This window comes from Neomonachus schauinslandi, chromosome 15 (assembly GCF_002201575.2).
Source record: "Neomonachus schauinslandi chromosome 15, ASM220157v2, whole genome shotgun sequence".
Lineage (NCBI taxonomy): Eukaryota > Metazoa > Chordata > Mammalia > Carnivora > Phocidae > Neomonachus > Neomonachus schauinslandi.
This window is the reverse complement of record NC_058417.1, coordinates 789,652-802,855: the sequence shown is the minus strand read 5'-3', so window position 1 is coordinate 802,855 and position 13,204 is coordinate 789,652.

Below are 13,204 nucleotides of genomic sequence, written 5' to 3'. Positions count from 1 at the left end.
GCACACCCACAGCTCGTGGGGACCCTCACAAGTGACGCGAAGGACGAGGTCAGCTCCGGTCCGTCCAGCTTACAGGAGACCCCAGCCAGGGCCTACGGGGTGAGGCGGGTCCCCCAGCGCCACACCAGGGCCTGGAGGCCAGGGCTGAGTCTGGAATCTATGGGGGCCATCCCCTCCCTGGGCCTGTGGCTCTAGCCCTGAGGACACCATACCACTAAGTACCCATCTCCTTGCATCTTCTCTGAAGAAGAGTGATCCAAGCCCAGTACGTACTGCAAACACTCAGAAGCTGTAAGCTGGTGAAGTTTATAAATGAGGTGCCCTGGGGCGCGGCACAGAAGAGATGGAGTTTACAGAAAATCCAGGGACAGGGGCTGGGGGACGCTCTCCGTTCCGTGGCCTCTGGCGAGTCGCCCGCACCCTCAGTTTATTCCCAGTCATCCCAGGAGGGGTGGGCTCAGAAGCTCCCTGGAGTCTTCCCTACTCGAGGAAAGTGCTGCAGTCGATTTTCTCAGGGCATTAGGCCAACATCTTCACATTCCCTTAGCGGCTCCTTAGCCCCCGGAGGGGAGGCAAAGGCCCGCGGGGAGGCCTGGGCGAGGCCCTCAGGCAGCCTCTGGATTGAGGCCCAGCAGAGAGAGCGGGGGCCCTGGGGAGGGCGGGTGGAGGGCCGCCGACTCCCCGCAGGTGCCCAGAGCCCGGAAACGCCGCGGGTGCCCAGACTCAGAGCTCCAGAGTAGCGGTAGCGTGGTGAGAACGAGCGTGGGGGGTGCCCACAGGTCCTTGCGCATCCTTGGAGAGGGAGGGAGGCTGGGGGTGGGAGGAAGCCGTCCCGTCAGGGGCGGGAAGCTGGGCTGGGGGGACTTTCCAAATGGGAGCCCCCGCGCCGGGGAGGAGGTGACCACGGGACTTCGCGGGCGTCTGTTCTGAAAGGTCACGAGCGTCAGGCCAAAGTCAAGATTTGTATTATTTTTCGAAAGCCGCGTGGATGGGTGCCCACTAGCTGTACAAACAGGTGGTGATTGCAGTCACTTGCCGTTCCCGTGGCAACAGGCGAGATTAAAAGAGCAAACAAGGAGGGGAATTCTCTCCAGATTCAACTCCGCAGATTTCGGATTTTAACAGCCAAGCAGCATGCTAGAACATGGCGCCCGCGGCTCACCGTTCAAGTTCCTGGGCAAGCGACCCGGGGGCCTCCAGCCTGACCACGCCGCCCTCACTCCTCCCATCCAGGGCCTGAAGGCATCGGGTAGCTTCTTGAACATCTCCAGCGACGGGGAGCTCACTCCACTGCTGTCTGGATATGGGTGCTCAATAAAGGGGGACTGTAGGCGGCCAGGGGTAAAACCATGAAGGCATGGGGTCAGGCTGCAGAAACAAGGACGAACAGACCACACTGGCTAATGGTTCATCTTCCTCACAGCTAACGTTTATGGAAGCGTGGTTCTCAGTGCTCCACCCTCAACTGACCGCAGAGGACCAGGTGCGGTAGCTAGTGAGCAGAACAGTTGCACAGGTCACGCACTGTGCCAGTCACTCCCTACGCACGACCTCCTCTGGTCCCCGCCACAGCCTGCAGCAGCAGCATTATTATTCCTCCTTTGCAGACGAGGGATGGCAGCCTGGGGAGGTGAGGGCCAGCGTAGCAGAACCACGATGGAAGCTCAGACCCGTCTGACCACGTTTGGGGCCACGTTTGGGCGTCCAGCTCAGCCCTGGAGGGAAGACTCCGCTGGATTTGGAGACAGTTGCCTGGCAGAGGCAGGTGGTGGCGAGAAGGTGGGGCTCGGACGGCTGGGCTGGGAGATGCTGGTTGCACCACGAGCCTGGTCTCTGAGCCCCACGCCCCTCTGCAGAGAGGCATGCCGTCACCAAGGAGGAACAGATTTTTGGAAAAACATCGCTGAAACAAAACAATGAATTCACAAAGAAAATATCAATTGCATACACCGCCCTGGGGCACCTGGTGTTAAGCCACAGATGAACAACGTCCAGTCCCAAACTCAGCCATCTGGTCACTGTGTACCTACTGTGTGCTGGGTGCTGTGGGAGGTGCTGGAGATTCAGAAGGGACAAGGCCTGGCCCCCAGAGAGGGAGGCTGGCATGGGGAGAGGTGGTCAAGGCCGCAAACCGCCACAGGGCAAATCAAAAGCAAGTGTCACGAGAGTGATGTGGACTGTGGGCTGAGGCTGGGACAGGGGGGACCCTGGAGGGCTTCTTGGAGGAGAGGGCTTTTTCAGTCCTCTTGGTCTGGCCCGTCCAGAGAGGCACAGAGAGGGCCAGACAGGAGCGGAGAGGCACCTATGGGGTCAAAGGGACAACAGCCTGGGAGGGATGGGATAACACAGGTCCTGACAATGGGGAGCGACCTCGCCAGGCCCCACGGACGCACCGGACAGAGAAGGAGCAGGGGGAGGAGCAGAATCTGCAGTTACGGCCGTCCCAGCCACAGGCATGTGGATTTGCCTCCCACTCAGGGCCACCGGGCAGGCAGAGGGTCAGGTGTGAATGTCTGCATCCTGAACGCTGAGGGTCTGCCGGCAGATACAGATCTCCGAATGAGGCCCGGGTATTCCTCCCTGGGTAACCCGCTGAAGCCGGGAGCCCGGGAGCGGCCAGGCCTCTGCTCGCTTGTCCTGCAGGGAAGCCCCCCACGTCCCCCGCCCACCAGCAGCTCAGCCCAAGTGCGGACACCACAACCAAACTTTCACTGTCTCACCTTAAAAATGCGCTGGGCCAGCAAGGGTCTCTAGACCCTGGAGACGACCGCCGGTGTAAGAAACACCAAGCAGGGACTTCTGATTAAATAAGGCTAATACAGGAGCAAAAGGGACATTTCAAAAACCTTACCATCAATACCCTCGGGGAGATAAAAAAATATATATATATCGTTCCCCACAAAACTGGAACAGAATTCCATAAAACAGAGACGACCCCACCATAAGCAAGAGCTCTGAGAAATTAATACTAGAATAGCAGTATTACAAAATTGAGTGGAAAGTTGTGCAAATAAAGTTGAAGAAATATCCCCCAAAAATAAGACAAGAAAAGACACAGTCAGTAGGAAATCAAGAGTATAAAGTCTGGAATATCAGTGCATGAGGTCCAACATGGAACTGAGACGAGTTCCCAATGGAACGGGGCGGGGTGGGGGCGGGAAACACGACAGAGCAGATGACAAGCATTGCAGACGGAACGGCTTACTGGTGGCCCGTGAGAACGGAAGTCAGGACCCGCCAAGGCGTGTCGTCGGGCAATTTCCCAGTGTCAGCAGTAAGGAAGGGCCCGAGAAGCTTCCGAGGGAAGTCACGTGCGGGCACATCCAAAGGCTCAGGAATGAAAATGGCTCTCTGTACGCTCCGGGCTGACCCGCACTCCCCCAAAACCCATATGGGCAAGTCCTCACCGTGACACCTCGAATGCAATGAGATTTGGGGATGGGGTCAATACCGACATCTCTAGTTAAGATGAGGTCACGCTGCAGCAGAGCGGGCCCCGAATCCAACAGGACGGATGTCCTCGTAAAAACTGGACACGGGCCCGCACACAAGGAGATGCCACGTGAGGGTGAGGACAGACTTCGGGGTGATGACAGCTGAGCAAGGCCAAGGAGCACCAGAAACCTCCAGGGGCAAGGAGACAGGTGTGGAATGCATTGGCCCCCCGCCCCCAGAAGGAGCCCGCCATGGTCTTGGAGTTGCTGCCTCCAGAAGTGGGAGACAGAAGACTTTTGTGCAAGCCCCCGTTCGGTGGCGCTACCTCGTGGCAGCCCAAGAAGACTGAGTCATAGCTGCCGGAGGACGCTGAGAGAGTGGTGCGAAGCCCCCAGACTGGCCCCCAGCCTCAAATTCTCAGCCAGCCCACGACCAGTCGAGCGGGGAGGAAAAATAAATACACTCAGCCGTGCGTGATCTCCATCTCCCACGCACCTTTTCTCAGAAACCCGCTGGAGGACGCTCTGTCCCCGAAATGAAGGAGCAAATGAGAAAAGAGAAAGACGGGCTCCAGGAGGTGCGGAAGACAAGGCGTGCGAGGCAAAGGGGTGTCCCCGAGTGACGCTGTGCGGCAGGAACGGAAGGAATGTCACCGGAGGGAAAATCAAAAGCTGATGGATCACGGGGGAGTACCACCAAGAGGGACTGCACGGAACCCGCAGATGTTTGGAAGGAATTTCTGGTAGATGCACAGAACGCTAAGCCAGTCCATCCCTGGACAATTACGTCTCAGTGCCTTCCGTGGGTCGGGCACCGTTCTCAGCTCCGGGAACACGGCAGCGAGGTCGGCAGATAAACTCACCTTTGTGGGTTTACCTTCTAGTGCAGGAAATCAGACCAGGGCGGAAATTGGGCCGCCTCTGGAAGTAAAGCGGGAACGGGGTGCTGGGGGAGGATGGGGGCTCCAGGGAAGGCCTGACCGAGAGGGGCCTGGACGGGGTGAGGGAGGAGGTCTGCGGCGTCTGGGGAAACCGAGGCAGAGTCAGTGTGAAGATGCCCCAGGACGGGCAGGTCGCCGGCGCGCCTGTGTGCTGGAGGGAGCCGAACCCGGGAAGGAGCTCACACCCCAGGAGCAACCTGGTCTAACCACCGTGCCGCGGAATCACTCCACCTGCTTGCTGAAGCAGGGAAGAGCGGTCGACGCGCAGGGACCCAGCACGGGGCGCGTCCTGAGCACCGGGTGGGAGCCCATGGTGGTGTGGACCGCGGCGGCGGTGGCCGAGGGAGGCGGTGGGAAGCAGGAAGAATGCAGCCGCCACCCCCTTCCCATGGCCGCCCCGTGCAGACCCCGGGGAGGAAGTGCAGGAGCTCGGGCTTGGCTCAGACCACGCATCACTGCCACGCGACACGTGGCCACGGCGCTTGCTCGCCCCTGCTGGACGCGTGGTTCCCACCACTGCTCTGGAATTAATGCTTGGATACGTGTTTACTTGGACACTCGCTCTTTCCTCTACACGCCGCGCGCCAGGACGTGCATTCCTGAAAGACGCACTATTTTTTTCTGTAATACCGTGCTTTTCCGAGGCGATAATGTTTCAGCTAGCAGACAGTTCCACAGAAAAAACGCTCCCGAACCGTCTGATAGAAAATGCTGTTACGGGGCGCCTGGGTGGCTCAGTCGTTAAGCGTCTGCCTTCGGCTCAGGTCATGATCCCAGGGTCCTGGGATCGAGCCCCGCATCGGGCTCCCTGCTCCGCGGGAAGCCTGCTTCTCCCGCTCCCTCTCCCCCTGCTTGTGTTCCCTCTCTCGCCGTCTGTCTGTCAAATAAATAAATAAAATCTTTAAAAAAAAAAAAAGAAAATGCTGTTACAAATTACACCCTCGTTACGACGGAAGGATGATCTGTGGGTTCGGGTGTATTGTTTTAAACCACTTCTTTCCCTTAAAGACACACACCTGTGACTCAGCGATCTCGCCGCAGTAAAAACACACGACGGCCGTAAGTCGCTTCTCCCGGTTCTGTTTACCAGCGTCTGTGTCCCTTTCAATAGTTTGTGTTTTACTCTCTCATTTTACTTTTTCTTTACTTAAAACCAGGATGAGTGGTTCTGTCCCGTGTAGATTTTAACGCAGCTGCTGAAGGTTGCAGGAAGAAAACCGCACCGGTGAAAGATGTCCCATCAAGGTAAGATTGAAGCCGAAACTGAAAACCGAGAGCTAATCTTTGTGAACCTTCTGAGTGGATGTATTTTCAAATTGGCAATCGGAAAAATGATAAAATTAGCTGGAATCATACAGTGCGATGGGGGGAGCAAGTTTGGCAGATTATTGTAATTCTAATTTTATTTTCCTTGTGGTGGGCTCGCAGGATGGGAGGTTGGGGACGCAGGCGCGAAGCCGCTCTTTCCGGCTGGTGCCTCGGACTCTCACGCCCCGAATGCTGTGGGTTCGCGGAGATCCTAAATAGCCGGCTTCTGGGTCTTTGTGCCAAAGCTACGTGGGAAGTAGGACTTCATAATGTTGAGGAATACCTGCTGGAGAGCCGTGTCTGCAGACCACCCGAGACCTCCCGTGACCTCCCAAACGCAGTGGCGCCTGTCCATCTTCATCCTAAAAGAACGGGTCCTGGACTTGGGACCTCGCTGCTGTCATTGACCCCGTTCTTGGCAGCGTGGACAGGACTTCCCCGGCTCCCCCGAGGGTGTCAGTCTCGAATAGTTTGAAAGCCGGGACTCTCGTACCGAAGGGGTAAAATATTCTGTGGGAGACAACTGAGCAACGGAAAGACAAGAGTGGACATGGAGACCCAGGTCTCTGGTCTACGAGGCCATGGAACCAATGGGGGGCTCACCTGGGAGAAGCTCAGGCCAAGCCCCTCACCCTGACCAGGCCCTGGACACTGCTGCTGACCTCCGCCATCCAGCAGCTAACGCGGATGCTGAGCCATCCTGAGCTCAGGGACGTTCCTCTCCATCCAGAGTCAGTCCCTGTGTCCCTGACACCGTCCGTCCACCTGGTACCCAGCCCCACACAAACAGCGCCGTGCTCAGCTAGTCTTCCCCAGCTGTGGTAACAAATGTCCACAAAAGAAGTGGCTTAAAACAACACAACATTTACCATCTCACAGTCTTGGGGTTCAGACGTCCAAAATGGGCTTCACTGGGCTGTAATCAAGATGTTGGCAGGGCTGGGTTCCTTCCAGGAGGTTCTAGGGGTGAGTCCGTCTTCTGGGGAGCATCCAGGTCCCTCGGCACACGTGGCCCCTTCCCCCACCTTCCCGGCCGGCAGCGTCTGGTGGAGTCCCTCTCTCTGGTCCCCTCCTCCACTCCGCAGGCCCCTCATGATTCTGAAGACCCACCAGACACTCCAGGGTCATCTCCCCATGTCAGGGTCAGCTGATTTCACTCCTCAGCCGTGGGGGCCCGGCCCCCAAGGCAGCGGCAGACCCAGACGTGGAGCCGGGGAGGAGGGTTTCCAGCGGCCGGTCCTCGAGCTGTCGCTGGTACAGAGACGCTGTCGGATCAACTCCTCATCCAGGAGCCCGGCAAAGGGATTCACCGTGAACCAAGAAAAGCAAGATGGGGACCAGCGCCTGGAACGGTAAATGCACAGAGAGGAAAGGCATGGGGGGCGTTCGAACCCCCCAGAGCCTGTCCCTTCCTCTGCACGGTCAGGGCAAACCTCAGACTCTTACGTATGCTTGGACCCCGTCTCCTCCACGCCCACGCGGGGGCCTTCCCAGCACGGCAGACCGGGGGCAGGGCTCCACACCTCTGTTCCATTGGCGGTGCTCGTCCTCGTCGCTGACTTGGTTGCCCCCGCTGACGAGAGCCTCAGCCTCCTCATCTCGTCTGAAAACCGGGATGATGATAATCCCCACGCACATGCACACACACACACACACACACACACACACGTGCACGCCTCCCCCTCCCCCTCCGATTCCCTGGCGCCCTCTGCCTGCAAGTGCGGGTGAGACATGTGCACCCCACGTGGAACCCGCTCTGGCCGGCGCCCCCTCCCCGCTCCGAGGCCCAGCTGCTCCGCACCCCGCCGCCCTCCAGCATGTGCATCCTGAGTCTGAAACGGAGCCGCTCAGCACTCAGGGGTGGCCGGTGTCTTGCGCCTCTGATTCGGCACGAGGCCACCCTCTCCTCCAGGGAAGCCACGCGAGGCAGGAGCCTGAGCAAGGCCCTCGCTGGACTGGGACCTCCAGTGAGGTCGGGAAACAGTCTGCCTCCCGCTCACCTCCCTACACTCAGGCCCGAGGACCTGGAACGTAGTAAGCAAGCTCTCAGTCATGAACCCAAGAATCAACTCATCGCCCGTGACGGGTCTGTGAAACTTCTATTCTCGTCCCTGCGGGGAGGGAGCGGCTGACAAGGGCCCCCTGTTCCAGCGAGGACAGCCGCTGACCACCGTGCGGCCAGCTCTGAGTCCCTGGGCCCTGAGTCCTTTCAGGAAATGACTCACGCAGGCAGGGACGTGATCGCTGAAGACGGGACGTGTCCGCACTCTGCTCCGGACCTGCTGCTGGGCCCCGACCACAGGGCCTCACACCTGCTTCTGCGGAAGCTCACATACTGGGGCGGGGGCGGTGGAGAGGGGGGTGGGGGCTGTGCTCACCGGGCACGACCCTGGACCTCCTCGGTCACAGCCGCCGACAAGCGATGGGAAAGGTTTTGACAGAAGGCTCCAGAAGGGCGTCCTAAGCGCGCACAGCAGGGCAGCACTGCAGTCCAGAGCCTAACCCGCGAGAAGGAAGAGCCTCCTGGCCTCGGGTAAGCAGGGAGCCAAGCATGTTCTAAGTAGTTCCCACGAGCACAGAAGTGGATTCTTGTAAACGGGAGGAGGGTATCCACGTTCTGGTCTCGGATGCTTTGCCTCCACCCGCAAGGGCTGCACCCGAATTACCCAGCGGCACGCGAGTCTGACCGCAGAGGGGACTCCCGTTCTCCCGCGTCATCACCGTCCGACCTCACGCCAGGGAAGCATCATCCTCCTCGAGCACGACTTTGACCCTACAGATCGCAGGCCTGGTCATGGAGTGCTCGGGAGCACCGACCCCGCGGAGCCGCCCGTGAGTCGTCATGGAGTGGCCTGAGGCTGCCCCGAGCAACCACTTTCTGCTACCAGCCCCCGGCCCCCGACACCAGGGCCAGCCCTCTGTTTGTCCCCCAGACGTCTTCCAACAAGCGACTCATGTCCAGCCCTCCGCCCTTGGGACACAGAGCACCATTGGCTGCCATGTAGGAAGGCGGGGAGGGGGGGGAGCCATGCCCAGAGCGGCCCGGCTCCGCCACCGCACTCCACAGGCCGGACTCAGGCCCACGGGCGTGAGTCCGTCACACAAGCTTCCCTCCACCCCAGCGGCAGGTTCCCGAGCCGCGTTCACGGCCCCCGGAGTCGCCAAGACCACCTGCTCGCCCTGCGCCGTGGCCCACCCCGTGAGAGCTGGTCCCTAAATCTCCAGCTAACTGCCACCCCCCTCCGGCAGCCTTCCTGGGAAGCTGGCTTCTGCATAACCCCAGAAATCGGTTCCCACTGCGGGCAGCTGATCTTAAATTAGCCGGAACGAGGCGTGGCGGGGAGGAAGCGTTCGGAAAGACGGCTGATGGCTTCACGGGATCTGAGGGCCCTCTTCTCCACTGCCGCCTCTGCAAGCCTCCCCTCCCTCCTCCCATTTGGACTCGGGGGCGTCTGCAAGCCCAGAGCTGGGGCCTGGGGATGTGGGCCCAGGAACCGACAGGGCGGCCCGTAGGGCGGCCGGAGATGCCAAGTCCTGGGAAAAGAAGAGGCATGTCTAGGAGACAAAAGCAAAACTGTCAGCAGATGAATACGAAGTTTCCGGATCAGGGTCACTTTCCTTGCTCCCAATGCCCCACAGGGGTCCCGAAAAGCCCTGCGAAGGAGGTGAAGACTCGGGGTCGGCCGTTTGCGGTATTGATTACGGAAAGGGCCGTTCACACGGGCACAAATATGCAGGAGGCTGCCCGAGGCCGCAGATCCCTCCTCCCACGCGGGCGGAGCTGCCGGGCTCCAAGCGGGCTGAGGAAGTTCGCGCTCGCCCAGAGCCCGAATCCAGAAGCGCCTAAACACGGGCTCGCAGGCCGCACACGGGGGGCCGGGGCGGCTGGGGTGCGGCCCCGGTGCGCGAGGGGGTGACCCCGGGCCCACGGCACACAGGCGGTCGTAATAACGAGCGAGCCCATCGGCTGGGGTTCGGCCGGGATCCCAAAGCGCCGTCAGTGTGGGGACCTTGGGGAAAGTTTCTCCTGGGGACTTGCCGGAGGTGCAGGCAGGACGCAGTGAACCCGTGGGGGCTGGCCCCCCAGACCACAGCTGTCAGGGGCCCGTACCAGCCCCAGAACGAGGGGGTCGTGGTTACCGGAGCCCCAAGTACAGTGGGTCGGCGGGAGCACGGAGTGGAGGTCGGAGGTCACAGCGGGAGAGCCGCAGAGACGCCTGCCCACCCGCATCCTGTGCCGGAGTCCCGGCCACGCGTGGGTTCCCAGGGGGGACCCCAGGCTCCAGCAGTGCCCTGGGGCCAGTCTGCAGGGGTGACCACGCCCTCGTCCGGGCTTACCCACCACCCCAGCCCGGCCACCCGGCCAGGAGGAGCTTCCGCTGGATGAGACACGGACCCGGGGGCCCCGGCATCACTGGTTGGCGGTCGCTCCCGGCGTGGCCCTGGCCAGTGTCAGATGTGGACATCATCAGGCCCTGCCCTCACACGCTGACTTCTCCAGGCCCGCTGCACGGAAACGCAGGGCCAGCAGCAGCCAATATGGCAACCGAGCAAATTAGGAAAAGCTGTGCCTTCCTCGAGACACTTCCCTGCCATCTGCTGGGCACTTGCGGTGACTACAAGTACCTAAGAGGACGAGGATGTATACAGGGGCCCCTGGATTGTGCAGTGCACAACGTGCACAACTGTGAAGGGCAGCCCGGTGGCCTTTCACAGAGCCCCATCACAACCGAACGATGGTGCTGATTGGTCTGTTGTGTGTCTCCCTGGGCCCCACCACCCACGCCCGCCAGCAAAGGCCACCAGGAGGGCGCCTCGGCTTGAACACACTAGGCTTACGCACTAACACAGTGAGAGAGCACAGAAGAGAACACACTGTCGGACCGTGCTCATATGAAGCTCGGGAAGGAGTCTAATTTGTAGTGTGTGGGACCGGAGCGGGACGGGGTGCGGGGCCCTCCTTCCCTCCCTCCCAGGGCACCCGGTCAGTGTCGGCAAGTGTCCCCGTCCCTGGTTCTGTCCGTGACTACCGCAGCCACCTCGGATACGCCCCTCCTCGTCTGCGAGCCTCAGTTTCTCCATCCACAAAACAAGGGCTTGGGCTGACCACTTCTGAGGGTCCTTGCGTGTGAGGACTGAGATGTTTCCCGTGAACAAATGCTCCGGCTCGGCCGATGCGCCTGAGCCCCCGTCCACGGCGGGCATTGTCCTCACAGCTGCATGGCGCCCACCCAAACAGGCAGAGGGCGCCGCCCGCCCGAGATCGACACCGTCCGCAGAGGCCGCTGGGGAGAGACCGGGGCCCCAGTCGTCCTCCGACGGGGTCTTTATTGGCGGCGAGAGGCAGAGCGAGAGTCTTTGCTCATCAGATTCTCGGCGGACGAGGACCTGAAGTCAGGAGCTCTGCACACGGGCAGTGGCCGTCACGAAGACGAGGCTTTGCCTGACCTTCCAGGGGCACCCGCAGCAGGCAGGGTCGGGGAAGGAGGCCCCCCAGACCGCGCGGGCGAGGTGCTCACTACGGCCCCCGGCGCTTGGACCATCCGGTGCAGGCGAGACTGAAGACCGTCTTTCCCCAAAGATGCCCGTGGCGTAATCCCCAGAACCCGTGAACAGGTCCCCTGTTGTGGCAGAGGGACCTGCCGTGTGACCCAGCTAAGGGCGCTGCGCGGGGAGACCACGCTGGGTGGCCAGCAGGCCAGCGCATTCACAAGGGTGCTGGCAGGAGGGAGGCCAGAGGCGCAGACAGGCCGGGGGACCCAATGGCCGCCCGTGGGGTGCACAGAGGCGGGAAGGCGTCTGCCACCGGCTTGAACCCGGGGGCCTCCGGCCCAGGTGTTCGGGGCCTCCAGAAGCTGCAGACGGCGGGGAAGCCAGCATAGGGGCCAGAGGCCAGGTTGGGGCAGCCGCGTGCTGCGGGGGCCCGGGTCAGCCCCCCCCACCCCACACTAGCCAGATGGGGTGTGAGTTGCCATGGTTCCTGAACAGTGTCCTGTTGTCCTGCCCTTGGCCTTTGGATGGTAGTAACAATAGGACGAGGTGAGCCTGCTCTCTCTCTCTTTCTCTCTCTCTCTCTCTCTCTCTCTCTCTCGTGCACACACACACACACGCACGCACGCACACGCACACCGGTAAGAAGCGTGCCTGGCAGGGCAGACATCACCGGGGAGAAGTGCGGGGAGGCTCAGAGAGCGGGGCCTCCAGGGGGAGAGGCCGTTCATGCCTGAGGCTGCCACAGGCCCGGGACCCTTGTGTCCACCATAAAAAAAGGCAGGCGGAAAGGCTGGGGGCCGGCGGGGCTGGGAGAGAGCGGACCTAGAAAGACGTGAGTGGAACTGTGGCTGATCTTAACCCGCTGGATGGTGTGGCCGGAGGAACCCCGGTGGACCCTGTGACGAGGGGAGGGGTCTCCAGCTGCGCGGGTCCATCCCGGCCTGGAGCACTAACACCAGAACCGCCCTCGGTGTCCCCACCCTGCCCCCTTCTCTCTTGGCCTTGCAAAGGTCCTGGGGCATCGGGAGGGGAGATGCTCACAGGGGACCAGGCAGGGTCATGGAACACATTCGGGCATCAGCCCTGCTGGGGGGACTTCAGATGGGGGGAGGTCCTCGGGGACCCCAGAAAAGAGGACAGCTGGAGGGAAGGCACACACAGGAAACGGGAAGGACCACGGGGGCTGGGAGTCCTCAGGCCGTAGCTCCTGGTCCTCAGACGGGCTCTGCATCTGCCTCTGAGCCACACTGGAACCTCTGCTCGCCCAGCCTCGCAGGGCCGTCGGGAGGCAGGTGACCGTCCCACGCCAGCTTCCCCAGCTCACAGCGTCCCCTTGCTCTGACCTCCTCCCCTCGGGCCTTGCTGGCCAACCTCCCGGGTGGCCCTTAGCCGTGAGCAGGACCCGCCAAACATCAACCCTCTTTCCTCCACAGTGGGAGGACTGACACCTCAAAACTCCTGGTGCCTGAAGGGGGGAAGGAGAGAGAAAAGAAAACATCACAATGTGCGTGGCCACTCCCGCCACCAGGAACAGCCTCATTCTGGTGGCCCTGGGGCTGTGGATTTGGAACCACAGAAAAAGAACTGCGATCACAGTGCCACGTGGGGCCTGTGGGGAAACTTACACTGTTTATTGCTTTTTTCCGTTTAGAGTCAGCCCTCGGACAAAGCACAAAAGAATTTTGGCTACAGACGGAGCCTGTGTGTTAACAGCGGGGAGACAGGGAGAAGTAAATTCCAGCGGTCGCCCTGCGCAGAAGAGAGTGGTGGGGACTCGAGAGAGCGTTCTAGAGGAAGTCTATAAAGCTACAAAAATAACCAAGGAGAGGCAGGGGAGCCAAAGGAGGACAAGGGAAGCAGGGGAGGCCAGGGAGGTCAGAGGAGGCAGGGGAGGCCAGGGGTTGCCAGGGGAGGCAAGGAGAGGCAGGAAGGCCAGGGGCGGTCAGAGGAGGCAGGGGAGGCCAGGGAGGCCAGAGGAAGCTGGGGAGACTAGGGGAGGTCAGGGAGGCAGGGAGGCCAGGGGAGGCC